The sequence below is a fragment of the Mus caroli genome, chromosome 5 (genome assembly GCF_900094665.2).
Source record: "Mus caroli chromosome 5, CAROLI_EIJ_v1.1, whole genome shotgun sequence".
In the NCBI taxonomy this organism is placed as follows: domain Eukaryota; kingdom Metazoa; phylum Chordata; class Mammalia; order Rodentia; family Muridae; genus Mus; species Mus caroli.
The window spans coordinates 65,145,803-65,157,977 of NC_034574.1; the positions used below are offsets into that span (position 1 = coordinate 65,145,803).

General features: G+C 41.9%; 1 protein-coding gene across 2 annotated transcripts in view; it reads left to right on the top strand.

Moving 5' to 3' along the window:
- Window positions 1-1,102: 1,102 nt before the first annotated feature.
- Window positions 1,103-12,175, top strand: part of Atp10d (ATPase phospholipid transporting 10D (putative)) — a 95,514-nt gene continuing 84,441 nt past the window's right edge. For both annotated transcript variants that reach the window (XM_021162656.1, XM_029477564.1), the window contains exon 1: window positions 1,103-1,337. The gene's annotated coding sequence lies outside the window, so the exon portion shown is untranslated. The remainder of the gene's footprint in view (window positions 1,338-12,175) is intronic.

The following is a 12,175-nucleotide window of genomic DNA, read 5'->3' on the forward strand; positions in this document are numbered from 1 at the left end:
AAACTCGTTTGGCATCTCTTGGGTTGGGATGGCTGTCAAGCCTCCCGGCCAGCTCCCTTGGTCTGTCCTAGCGAACACATCACTAAGAGGCACTTGCATGATCATCTAGTTTCTCACTCTTGATGTGCATTTTCAAAGCACTGGAGCCAGGGGCACAAAACAGCAGAACTGCAGAGTTATATCCGCGCCTTGTGTTTGTTTCAGTTGAATAACTGATAACTGAGTTTTTTGGGTTTCGTTTTGAGTTATTTTAAATGTTCTGTTTCTTTAAATGACTTTTCTTTCACCTTTTATTTATTCACTTATTTTTATTATTGATTGATTTTTCAAGACAGGGTTTCTCTGTGTAGCTTGGCTTCCTTTTTATTCTAGAGGATTCCGTATAATGTGTTTTGACTTTCCCCGACTCTTCCCCCGCTTCACCCCTTTCTCTCTCACTTCCTTACCCAACTTTAGCTTTTCTTTTTGCATCAAGTGTGGCCTTCTATTCTTCTTGGAATGGGGCCTACCCTTGAATATGGTTAACGTACTCTCTTGCCTTCTTGAAGTAGTTGGGCAAATGATTTGAGAGACCAGACAGATTGGTTAATTTTTATTTTAGAACTACAATTGAAGATAAAGAAAAGCATAGATAAGAGAAAAAGAAGAAAGTTATAAGCTTAAAGCAAGCAGACCCTGGCAGATCTGTGGATAAGGTTACATTATCCCGACTAAAGGAGTCGAAAGTAAAGAGAAAGAAGCCCAGATCAGAACTGTGATCCTTTTTATAAAAGAGCAGCTAGTTACAACAACTTGAACATTACATTTTTAGAATGAATGTCTTCCCTAAACGTAACCACTAGGTGTTTCAAGCCTAGCTAAACCAGTGCATTGTTTCACAAAATCCCGGGAAAGTAAATATATGCTAGATGGCCTGCAAACTGCTGTGACCTTCAGGGAGGGAACAGCCAGACCCTGGGTCACTGGCTGTTCTGGTCAGGGCGGGGCTTCTGGTCGAGTCCAACAGCTGGAGCCCGGAGCCTGATAGCTGCCAGGGCCCGCCCCTTACGTCAAGGGGGCGGGGCATCGGGAGATTGGCGTTCCGCGGAAGCTCTGTCTGCCTGGAGCCCGGGAGGTCTGAGGAGGGCGGAGAGTTGCCTGCTCCGCCCGGTTTAGGCACCCGCGCTCCGCACGCGGAGCTGGGGAGCTGGGAAGTAGGTATTGTTCTGCTTCTCAAAGACAAATGGCTGGCTTGGAAGCGTAACTCTCGCCGCCCTTTGGATCCCTGCTCGGTTCTCTTTTGGCACTTTGGGATCCGAGGTAACACCATGCTGGGATGAGCGGCCCGGGAGGGACAGGTAAGAGAGACGCGTCTGGCCGCCCCCGCCCTGCCTCTGCTCATTCTCTGTCCAGCTGTGCTTCGGGCTGATGACTTCTTTTCTGTCACTTCTGGTGCGGGGCATTGAAAATGGAGAAGAAGCTCTCACACCATTTTCAGTTATTTGATTTCTACAGGACATTACCCTTTTTAGAAAGCTGGGGTTTGTAAAAGAATTGTGCACACACTTGTGCCTTCGCACAGGCACGCACACGTTTGTCATTCCGTTTCGAAATCCAGTAGTTGAAAGCAGCTTTGACTGTCTGCACCGCTCTCCCTGGTAATGAAAAGCTTTGGTAATTTCTTCCAGCAAATATACCACAGGGTTGATCCCTAGGGAGGAAAAGGGTAATTTTGTGTTTGTGTTGGAACTTGTGAAACTGTTTGGAAAGGGATGCTAAAAATAATTGAATAAATAAAAAGATGTCTGCATTCTTTCCTGTATACTCCAACTTTGAAGAACTTCGTTATTATTTGGGGCACACTTCATTTTACGTCGTGAAACTTCTTTTATTTCACCATGTCAGTAGTGAAAGATGAGGGCTAGTCAGTGAATTCCTTCTGGAATTCAATCTGGAAAATCAGAAGGCTAGTTTGGGACTACATGCCTTTAGAAGGAATGTGTTCAAAGCACTCTTATTCAGGTGTTTCGGATAAGACTACTAAAATTCCTTCTGACCTCCTTTTAAGACAGCTGTTGCAGCTGTCCACGTGGGAGAAGATAATTCTATGGACTCAGAGCAAACCTTTAGTTCCAATCAACCTTGAAAGATGCTCCAAGGTGGGCAAGGGCTCCCTGCCAGCGTTACTGTATCCACATTTAAATTGCACTAGGCCTGCTTTTGTGAAAATGTACATTTAACAAACAAACAAACAAACAAACAAATCCAACAACAACAACAAAACCCTCTTGCTTTCTTGAGAGCAAAAGTGAGGCACATGAACTTCCAAGCACAATAGTTAGTTCAGTGTCCTGCATGAGCTCCAGCTGCATTCCACCCCCAAAGATAAGGGAGTCTTACAGCTCTTTATTCTCGTTCGAACCTACCGTATAGACATCCATCCTATTGATTGTAGGTATCAAGATGAGGTCACACTGTTGAAAGGGTTAACAGAGAAAAGAAAAGAAATTAACACCCCCCCCTTTATGTAACTGTGGAGTGGGGGGGAAATGGCAAGTACAGCAATCTGAAACAGGATGTGGGGAATTTTTGACCTTCCTGTAACAAAAACTGAATATTCTCATGCGTGGTGGCTACGTAACTGATAAGGATGTTATTTATTTTCATTAAGTGGTGGGAGAATGCTTAGAATTTGACTAAAATCTGTTATAAGATTAATAATTCATCTATTGGATGGCCATACCTTTAGAATCAATTTTTAAAGAATGTTTTAAAAAGTTCACATAAAGGAAAGCCTTCATCCCATGTTTGACTTAAGTATCTGATTAAAGTGGAAATCTTTGCCCCCGCCCAGCCCCCATGACTCATATTTATTTATTTATTTATTTTTAGTACCCCAGCAGCATCATTGGGGGACCCCAGAAATGATTCAGCGAGGACACCCATAACAGGTCATCACTGCTTAAACAATGGCAGTTTATTACCTGGGTAATGATGTGCTGGGGGCGATCACCACACATTGTTAATAGATATGGCCTGGAGTAGCTCTGCCGGGTCCCCACACACTCACCCCCCCGCCCCCCAGCCTCACTCAGAAACAATGATATTCAACATGTGCTATGTATAATAAGGGAGCTTGTGGGAACTCTGCAAGAAAGGGATGAGATGATACAACCTGTGTGTTCTACATTCTCAGACGAATTATTTTTATTAAGAGAGCAATTGTGGTTTTCTTCTGACAACTAAACTATACTTACCAATCTAGAAAGTATAAATCAATGCCACACAATAGATCTGTGACGTCAGCACCTAGAGTCTCTCAGCCAATAAGAACCACCGATATTGGGTTATTTCTCCTCAGTAAATTAGTTGTATAGTTTTGTTTTGTTTTTTTTTTAATTCTAAAAAGCAATATGACATTTTGCAATTTTTGTTTACGTTTTACCTGTCAAGGATCTGCTTCCATATCACTGAATAGTCTCCCCGAAACTCTCGCATGTTTTGACCTGTTTCCCCCAGTTTCTGTGAGAACATGGAGATTTATTAACTATGTTGAAGTTCTTTGAAATTATTGGGATGTTTATACACACCTCCAAATTTCAACCTTCCGATTTTTATTTTTCTTTATAAACTACCCATTTACGTCTACTTCCTCCAGATTTATTTGTTATTTCAGGTGCTGAGTATCTTACCTGCATGTGTATGTATGTACCATGTGCTTGTGTGGTGCCAGAAAAGGCCCTCAGATCACCTGTGGTTGGAGTAACAGACAGTTGTGAGCCGCCACATGGGTGCTAGGAATCGGGCCTTCATCCTCTCGCAGAGCAGCAAATGTTCTTAACCACTGAGCTAATTCTCCAGCCCCGTGTCTACTTTTCATTGAGGAGCATCCTTATAGGGTTTTGAATCTATCTTTGTCTTAGTTTTTAGTATAAACTCGATAGCTTGTTTAAAGATAAACACAGTGATTCACATCAAAAGGCTGGGAGGTCTGAGATCATGGTGCTGATGGATAAAAAGGTACCCGCTTCACTCGAGCCAGGCTATGTGTGAGAATGGTGGTCCTGATGCCCAGTGGGACATGGAGGGTTTTGCCAGCTTCATTTGGCCGTGCTCAGTATGAGTTGACTGAGGACAGGGATGCGTGATTGGGCTATGGCATGGTAAGGATGTAGCAATGGTAACAGGAAAAGGACAGGTGACCAGACAGTGCAGCACTCAGAGACCCATTCATGGAACAGGGGAATATGGCTGGCAGTGAGTTAAGATACTGCTGTGCCAGACATGTGTGCTGCTCTTGTCCCAAAGGTGCCCTGAGAGATGCCTTGGGAAGTGCTCCCTTCCTGAGGTCACCACTGGAAAACTATTCTGAAGCTCCTTGCTCCATTTTCCTGTGAGGTTCTCTGCCTTTTGTCCCATTCCAGTGTCTCTCTCGGACTTGTGAAAAAAATCTGAATTGTTGTACCATATCCCTCCCTTCTCAAACATCTTTCATGGTTTCCTGTTTCTTCCAAACTAAGCATAAACTCTTCATCTCTCAGCGCTTAAACCTTCCCTCTGGTCCCCATGCACATCATCGTTTGCCTTCACCATAATGAATGAAGAGATGCCTGTCTTCTTCAGTACGTGCCCGGGAATGCCGTTTGCCTCAAAGGACAGGGTTAAAAATTTGAGTTGATGTGCTTATTTGCTTCATGTTCAATAAATATATAATATTCATACATATATGTATACACACATTACATAACATCATGTGTGTGTGTGTGTGTGTGTGTGTATGTGTGTAATAATCTGTGAAAGACCTTTACTAAGACATTTGGTGTTATACATTGTTATGATATCTAATGTTTTAAGTGCATATAATCTTTTAGAGCCTTAAGAATTCATTTTTAGCTACAGAAGAAACTCATCTTCTTTATTTACTTTTTTTCTCTCATCATTTCTCAAATTATTTTCCTTTGCTCTAAATATTATTTTGTTTACTCATACAAAAATACTATTTCTGGCATATTAGGAAAATATTGTGACTAGTTATTTTAAGAATAATATACACAGAGGTGAAAATTATTAGCTGCATAAAAAGAACATTGGATAATATTCTGTAAGGAAGTTATAACTTAAAAGTAAAACTTTTTACAGTAGGCTTGAATTACCACATTATGGTGGTCCCTCGACCTGGGCAATGGAATAGGTTGAACTTGTTAGCAATACCATTTCTTAGCCCATATTGTACATCTCCTGAGTTGGGAACAGGACAGCCTGGGCCTGGCAGAGAGAAAGACTGAGCCTGTGCTTGCTAAGCTCCACGTGAGATTCTGTTTGGGGGTGACTCTGGGAACCAAGCTTAGGGAAGATACTCAGGTGAGCAGGCTAGTTTATTCCCTGGGCTTTGACAGGCAGGCCTGACCTCTCAAAGGACTCTAAGAAAGAGAATTCCACCCCTTTTACAGTGTCATGTAGACTATCCACATGGGCATGAGCATGTCGGCATGAGCATGTTAAGAACCAACAACTCAGATTCACGGGGATGGCAAAGCATTTCCCATACTGTTCAGGCTTGGCATTGGCAAAGCCTTCCCCGGGTCCAGAGTGGGAATGTTGACAGTGAGTGTTTAAAAACTCAGAGTGTGCAAAAACTAGCAACTGTAGCTTCTTCTTCTTCCTTTCGGATGTTAACAGCCTGAGGCTGCTGGCCTACAGAGAACTACTGAGACTAGCTAACTCTTCCCACTGGTCTATATATAATAAACATGCAGAGGTTCCAGGTGGCTGTGTCATTGCTACCACATGGACGCTTGGCCCCAAGCTTTTCTATTGTGTGTGTTTGTGCTTCCTTCATTCCCTTCCTGCCCCTAGTCAGGCCAAGGTGCCAAGCCCTGCAGGTTACAGTACTAATAATACCTTTGTGTTTCCATCCAGCTGATTGAAAACACCACTCATTTACACACACGCACACACACACACACACACACACACACACCATCCCTCCCCCAACCCCTGCCGAGTTTATAAAGCAACCAAAGTCCAGTGTCTAATACTTAAAGATTGTGTTGCCTAGGTTTATGTCTTTTGTTTCCTGACAGCAGATTCCTGTTACACACAGAAGTAAGCTTAATGGTGTTGTGTTTGCTAATAGGAAGTTCCTGTTGGGTAGAACTTAGCATATACCCTTCTTCAATATTAATCTGATAAGGTGCTAAAGATTAACATGGACACTACCGAGGGACCCAGGTGTGAAGGTCAGCTTTTACCACGGAGGCGGCTACTTCTCATATACTTTTTGAGATTTTTCTTAAAAAGGAAAAAGCAAACAAAAACTTAGCCCAGCAGAGGTGACCCATGCCTTTAATTCCAGCACTCAGCGGGCAGAGGCAGACAGATCTCTGAGTTTCAGGACAGCCAGGGCTACACAGAGAAATCCTGTCTCAAAAAATCCCCAAACCCTCAAAACAACAATAGGACCTCCCAGCCCCCCAAACTTAAAGTATTGCATGTAACCCCCCCAATTGAAGTGTAGGAGCATTAGAAACTTCTGCTTATTCTGTGCACCATCATAAGTAGGTTTCAAAATTACAGGATGCAATCTGCTTATGGCTAGAGTCAGTTTTATTCTTTAAAGATGAAAATGGAGGAAGATTTACTTAAAAATAAATCTTCATGAGAAAGAAGGACTTAAAAATAAAACTCAATTATAATACCTCAAAGTTAGCCAGCATTAAGGTTTTCAACATATTTTGTAATACATTTTATATAGTGTATCTACTTCTGTGTGTTTTTTTTTTTTTCAGGCTCTTTTCCAAAATACATTCCAAAGTATATGGAGCCCCAGTGAATAATTCATGACGTAGACTTTTAGAAGAGGAGAGTTTGAAACGAGACTCGTGTAATGACAACAGAATATTTCAGGGTGATACTGAAACACTGCAGTCCCACCAGTGAGCCCAGACTGGAAATAGGCTCACATCTAAATAAACCTGGTTTTGTAGTGTAATGGTCACATGAAATTTTCGCAGTCACAGTAAGTCTCATTAAGATTGACTTAAATACTTTGCTGTCAGATTCATAATTAAAGACATACCGGAGATTATTAAAAGTTCACCTAGCTACGTGGGAGCTGACGGAGTAACCGGATGTGAGCAGCTACTCACTTGCTTTTGTAACGTTGAGTCAAGTCAGTCTCTCTGAATCTCATTCTTCTTGACTTTAAAATGAAATCTTTTGTTGGATATTTAACGTTATTTACCTTTACGTATGGAGTTTTTGAGTTTCTGAGCCTTGCCATCTTAAAAAATAAGATTTATTTTTATTTGTGTTGTGTGTGTGTGCGCGCATGCACGTGCATGTGTGCGTCTGTCTGTCTGTCTGCCTGCCTGTTTGTCTGCATGAGTTTATGTGCGTCATGTGCTCGCAGGTCCTGTGGAGGATAGAGAAGGGTGTTGGAGCCCTGGAACTGGAGTTACAGGGGTTTTGAGTGACAGCACTGGAAAACAATCCCAGTCCTCTGCAAAAGCAGTCAATGCTCTTAACCACTGAGCCATCTCTCCAGCCTCAAGCCCTGCTGCCTTTCAATTGTTTTCCTTGAATGCCACACATGCTAGTCTTTAGCAAGTAAGAAGCATTCCTACTGTTTATTGGTCTATTGTACACAGATAACTTACATACATTCTTATGAATGCCCAATAACAACCCTACAGGGTAAGTATGACTATTGTCATGTATCTTTTATGGAGAAACTGAGGCTGCTAAGAAATCTTGCTGGGGCTGAGTGAGGGAGTATGAATTGGAACAGTTCATCATTTGAAATTGAGGTTTTAAAAGAAGTCCATTCTGTGCATCTTGCCGCCCCTCCCTCTTTTTAGCAGAAGGTTAGCTCGAGTTGATCCTGGGTTTCACAGTAGATTCTTGATTTGGAAGCTGAGCATTTATTTCTCTTTTGTGTGAGGGATCATTTTGTGTACTGTGGGATATTTAACAGCTTCCCTTGCTGGTGGCTTCCATAACAAAAAGTGTCTCCAGGTAATTGCCTAACCTGGCCCTATTTACACCATCAGTCGTCTAAAGCTGAATGGAACTGCCTTCTCGGGCAAAGATGACATGACTTTAGGACAGCTTAAGGATCAAGATGCAATTGACCATATAGATCTCTGGCAAAGGATCTGCTCATCTTTTCAGTACTTGTCATAACTGATTAGCCCTCGTTCTTGGAATGTTTGCTTTGTTTGAAGAGGATTATTGCCAAGATGCATAATAGAACTCCTAGAGCCTGACAGGCAATGGTTCATGTATTTAAACAGAGTCCTTGGGTACCTGGTCTGTGACAGGCATCGTTAGGTTACTGTCAGAACAGTGAATGAGATAGCTATAGAAGGGATGCTGATATTAACAAAAAATGTTAGCTCATTGATCTTTATCTTCCTGATAACAATTTCAAGACTGTCTTTGTAACCACAGTCCAGGGTGTTGACCACAGTTTACACACACACACACACACACACACACACACACACACACACACACACCACATAAAACAGGAGTTTGCCCTCAGCGTGGGTGAGTAAAGACAGCCTGGCAGGAGATGTGTATTCTCCCAGTTTAACATGATCCTTTGGTTCCAGTGTTCAAAGGGAACACTGCTCTGAGTCCTGGCTTCTTTGCAGAGCTTGCTTATTTATTTATTGGTTGGTATTTTAATGCTCTGTTCTGCTCTGAAACCTGCCCTGGCCTCTGTTTGTCTCCTGGCAGCTACTCTCTGAGGTTTGTGCTAATGAGAGAACCCCATGGGGTTCATGGCTGATCCCTTTGCTAGACTGTGTACTCCTGCAGGCCAAGAATCCTGTGGAGATGGTGTGGGACATTAGCTTCGGTGCCCGGAACAGGACCTAGCCAGCCTGTGGGAGTTTTCAGTACTGGTTTACTAAATGACTAGAAGGACCGAGGTGTCTCAACAGCAGAAAGGGTTGTATTAAGCCAGTGTTGCTAGTTTCAGTCTTACACTTCTTGAAGACCATAGTAGTCACAATTCCCATCTATATATCTATATCTATATCTATATCTATATCTATATCTATATCTATATCTATATCTATATCTATATCTATATCTATATCTACCTCTACCTCTACCTCTACCTCTACCTCTACCTCTACCTCTACCTCTACCTCTACCTCTACCTCTACCTCTACCTCTACCTCTATCTCTATCTCTATCTATATCTATACATATATTTTTTTGCGGGGGGGGGGTGTTTTTTTTGTTTGTTTGTTTTGGTTTTTTGGTTTTTTTGAGACAGGGTTTCTCTGTAGAGCCTTGGCTGTCCTAGAACTCACTCTATAGACCAGGCTGGCTTCTAACTCAGAAATCCGCTTGCCTCTGCCTCCCAAGTGCTGGGATTAAAGGCGTGCGCCACCACTGCCCAGCATTCACTTATATTTATAAACCTCTGGTTTGGAGTTAGAAGAGTTTTCCTCTTTGTCACACCAGATTCTTTGTAGGAGTGGGATGGTGAAGCCTATAAAACCATGTGTGTGCATTCACAGAGGTGATGAGAACAAAAGACTCAGACACAGATCTGGAGGCACCACCGGGTACCTCAGCTCCCAGGGTACCGGTGCTATAACTCCCAGAGAAGAAAATGGACCGAGTGCCTGGTGAGATGCAGGAGTATGGAGTGCACGTTGTATGAAGATGTCCATCCCGGATGGAATTAATTGTTCGCTTTTTGTGATGTCTTAAGTGGTCTGAAAATCTAGGCTGTTCAGAAGACTGTCCTCCCTGAGTGAAACAGAACAACGGGGTTTAAATACTTCAGCTGCACTTAAAACTTGGCTCTGCTTGTTTTATTTCCTTTGTTACGTCCTCCTGTTGTGTTACAGGATTAACGGCGGTTTCACGGTTCCGTGCTGTAGATCTTAATGCAAACTCTCATGGCTCTGGCATGCAGAATCAAAGCTGTAGGGAGATACGAGGATGCGCCGCCACTGATGACTCCCGTGACTCCTGTCTAGAGCAGTGGGATTAAGACAGCTCAAGGGGATTGTGCTGCATTGCACAGAGCAAGGGGCTGTTTCTCTTATTCATCCTTTAGTTCAGGCCACAAATACTCAGTGAAGGTCTCTACTGCATTCTGTTCTAGGGTAAAGCTGTATCCATGAATAGAACAGACAGAAAGTTTTACTCTGATGGAGGAGAGAAACGTGCAAAAGCTAAAATACTACTACTACTACTACTACTACTAAATTATCTGTAGAAAATGACATGAAAGTTCAATGAAAAGTAAAGCACAAAAGAGGCTGAATGTGAAGTAGATCTTGTGCAGACGTATGCTATTATGCAGTTAACATGGGAACCATTACTGTTTTACACTGAAGAAATAGCCAGGTCTAATTCTTGTAATGGAACCAGGCTGTTGAAGATGGCCCAGGGGTTGGAAGGTGCTGTTTATTATTTTCAAGCAACAGCTAACATAATTGCATGATTGATTGGATGTGGGATATGAGGGGGGAAAATGTACTCACGGAAGAGTGTGCCAGCTCAGGATCTGAGCATCTTGGAAGGTTGGGGCAGTCACTGACTGACAAGAGAGATTGGTGGTGGAAGCTGGTCTGAGCATAGTCTGACTAACTAGCTTAGTCTGTCATGTGTGTGTCTGGAGGTGGGCTGCTTCCTTGGTGGCTCAGTGTAGGACTATGGGTTTTAGGAGAAGTGTATGCTTGAGAAATGTATCTGGGGACCTTGTGGAAGCTCTTATATGATGACGTTGCTTTTTTTTCTAATAGAAAAAGAAATAAGATCAGGAACAGAAAGAAAATTGGGGGATGGGAGATATTAAGTATCAGAGGAGGAGGAAAACTATCGGAAACAATTGTGCATGGAAGTGTGAGTTAGCAGACTGGATTCACTGATTGCGGACTGTGCTGACTTGTGGCTTGTGGCTGTGAATTTAACGTGACTGATGTGGGGTGGTGTGTTTCTCTCAAGTCCTTTCAGGCCAAAGGCACTGAGGCAGGAGGGATACAAAGTTTGCTGCAACTGCTTTGAATATAGGCAGAACATGGATTTTTCTGAAAAGGAAGAAAAGCGTTATCAGGTGTAATGAATATACAAGAGAGGAGGAGGACATAAAATTTAAACCTATCAAGAAGAGAAGTAAAACCTGGTGAGAATGATGGGCAGTAGAAAGGTAGTTGGTCTATTAGTGGAGGATGGAGCACTAGGTATTGGAGTCTTGTTTAAAGTAGCATTTATTTTAATATAAATTGTATTTACATATGTTGGATCTTATTTCAAGTACCTGTGAAAAATCAATTGACTACATCTAATGTTTCTGAAATTAACACATTCAAGTATTTAAATAAATATTCCAACACAGATAATGGTAAGTATTGAACATTAACATGGACTTATGTTTATATTATTAATATATTAATATCTTATTAACCCTGAAAAGCCAAATCTCAACAACACATAATTCTGTTTCACAGCACAGTGTTGTAGAGGTAGCTAGGATTACCAAGATCAAAACATAGTGTTAAAAATAGCTACTTTTAGTAATCCAGTACATGCTTATTCAGTTTTCAAAATCGATTAAGGTAACCAGGAAGTCATTTATCAGTATAGATGAGATTGTAAATAACGCAGGGATATGCTTATATGCCTTCAACATTTGCCTGTTTCTCTTCAAACTGACTGACCCTAAGTATCTACCCAAGGAGACTCACTTAAGATGTGATCCTTTCAAGAAAGTAAGAGAGTTACTGAAGAAGAGAAGTATTGAAGCTTTCCATGTCTGGATGAGCCATCTAAATCCATTCACCCATTTATCCATTCATCCATTATCCATCTACCCACTCATCTCACTAATAAACATATCTGTTAATATATGCTAATGGGTCCTAACATATGATGGCCCAACTCTAACTTTTTGTCTGTGAGTTGATACTAAAACAATACATATTTTTACAGTAATGTGCTTCAGATTTGGAACTTCAGTTTTTTTCCTAGATAGATGTATGGTATGATTCTCTCTCTAGATGACAGGCAGCAGCAATGAACAGCCACTGCTCCTGGTGAGCCATACAATCACATTGATAGGGAACTGGTCGCAGGGTACTGCCATGTTTCCAGCATTCTGTTCATACAGATATTCAGTAAGTTACAGAGATAGTCCACACTGTGTTGAGAAATAGATGTGTTAGAT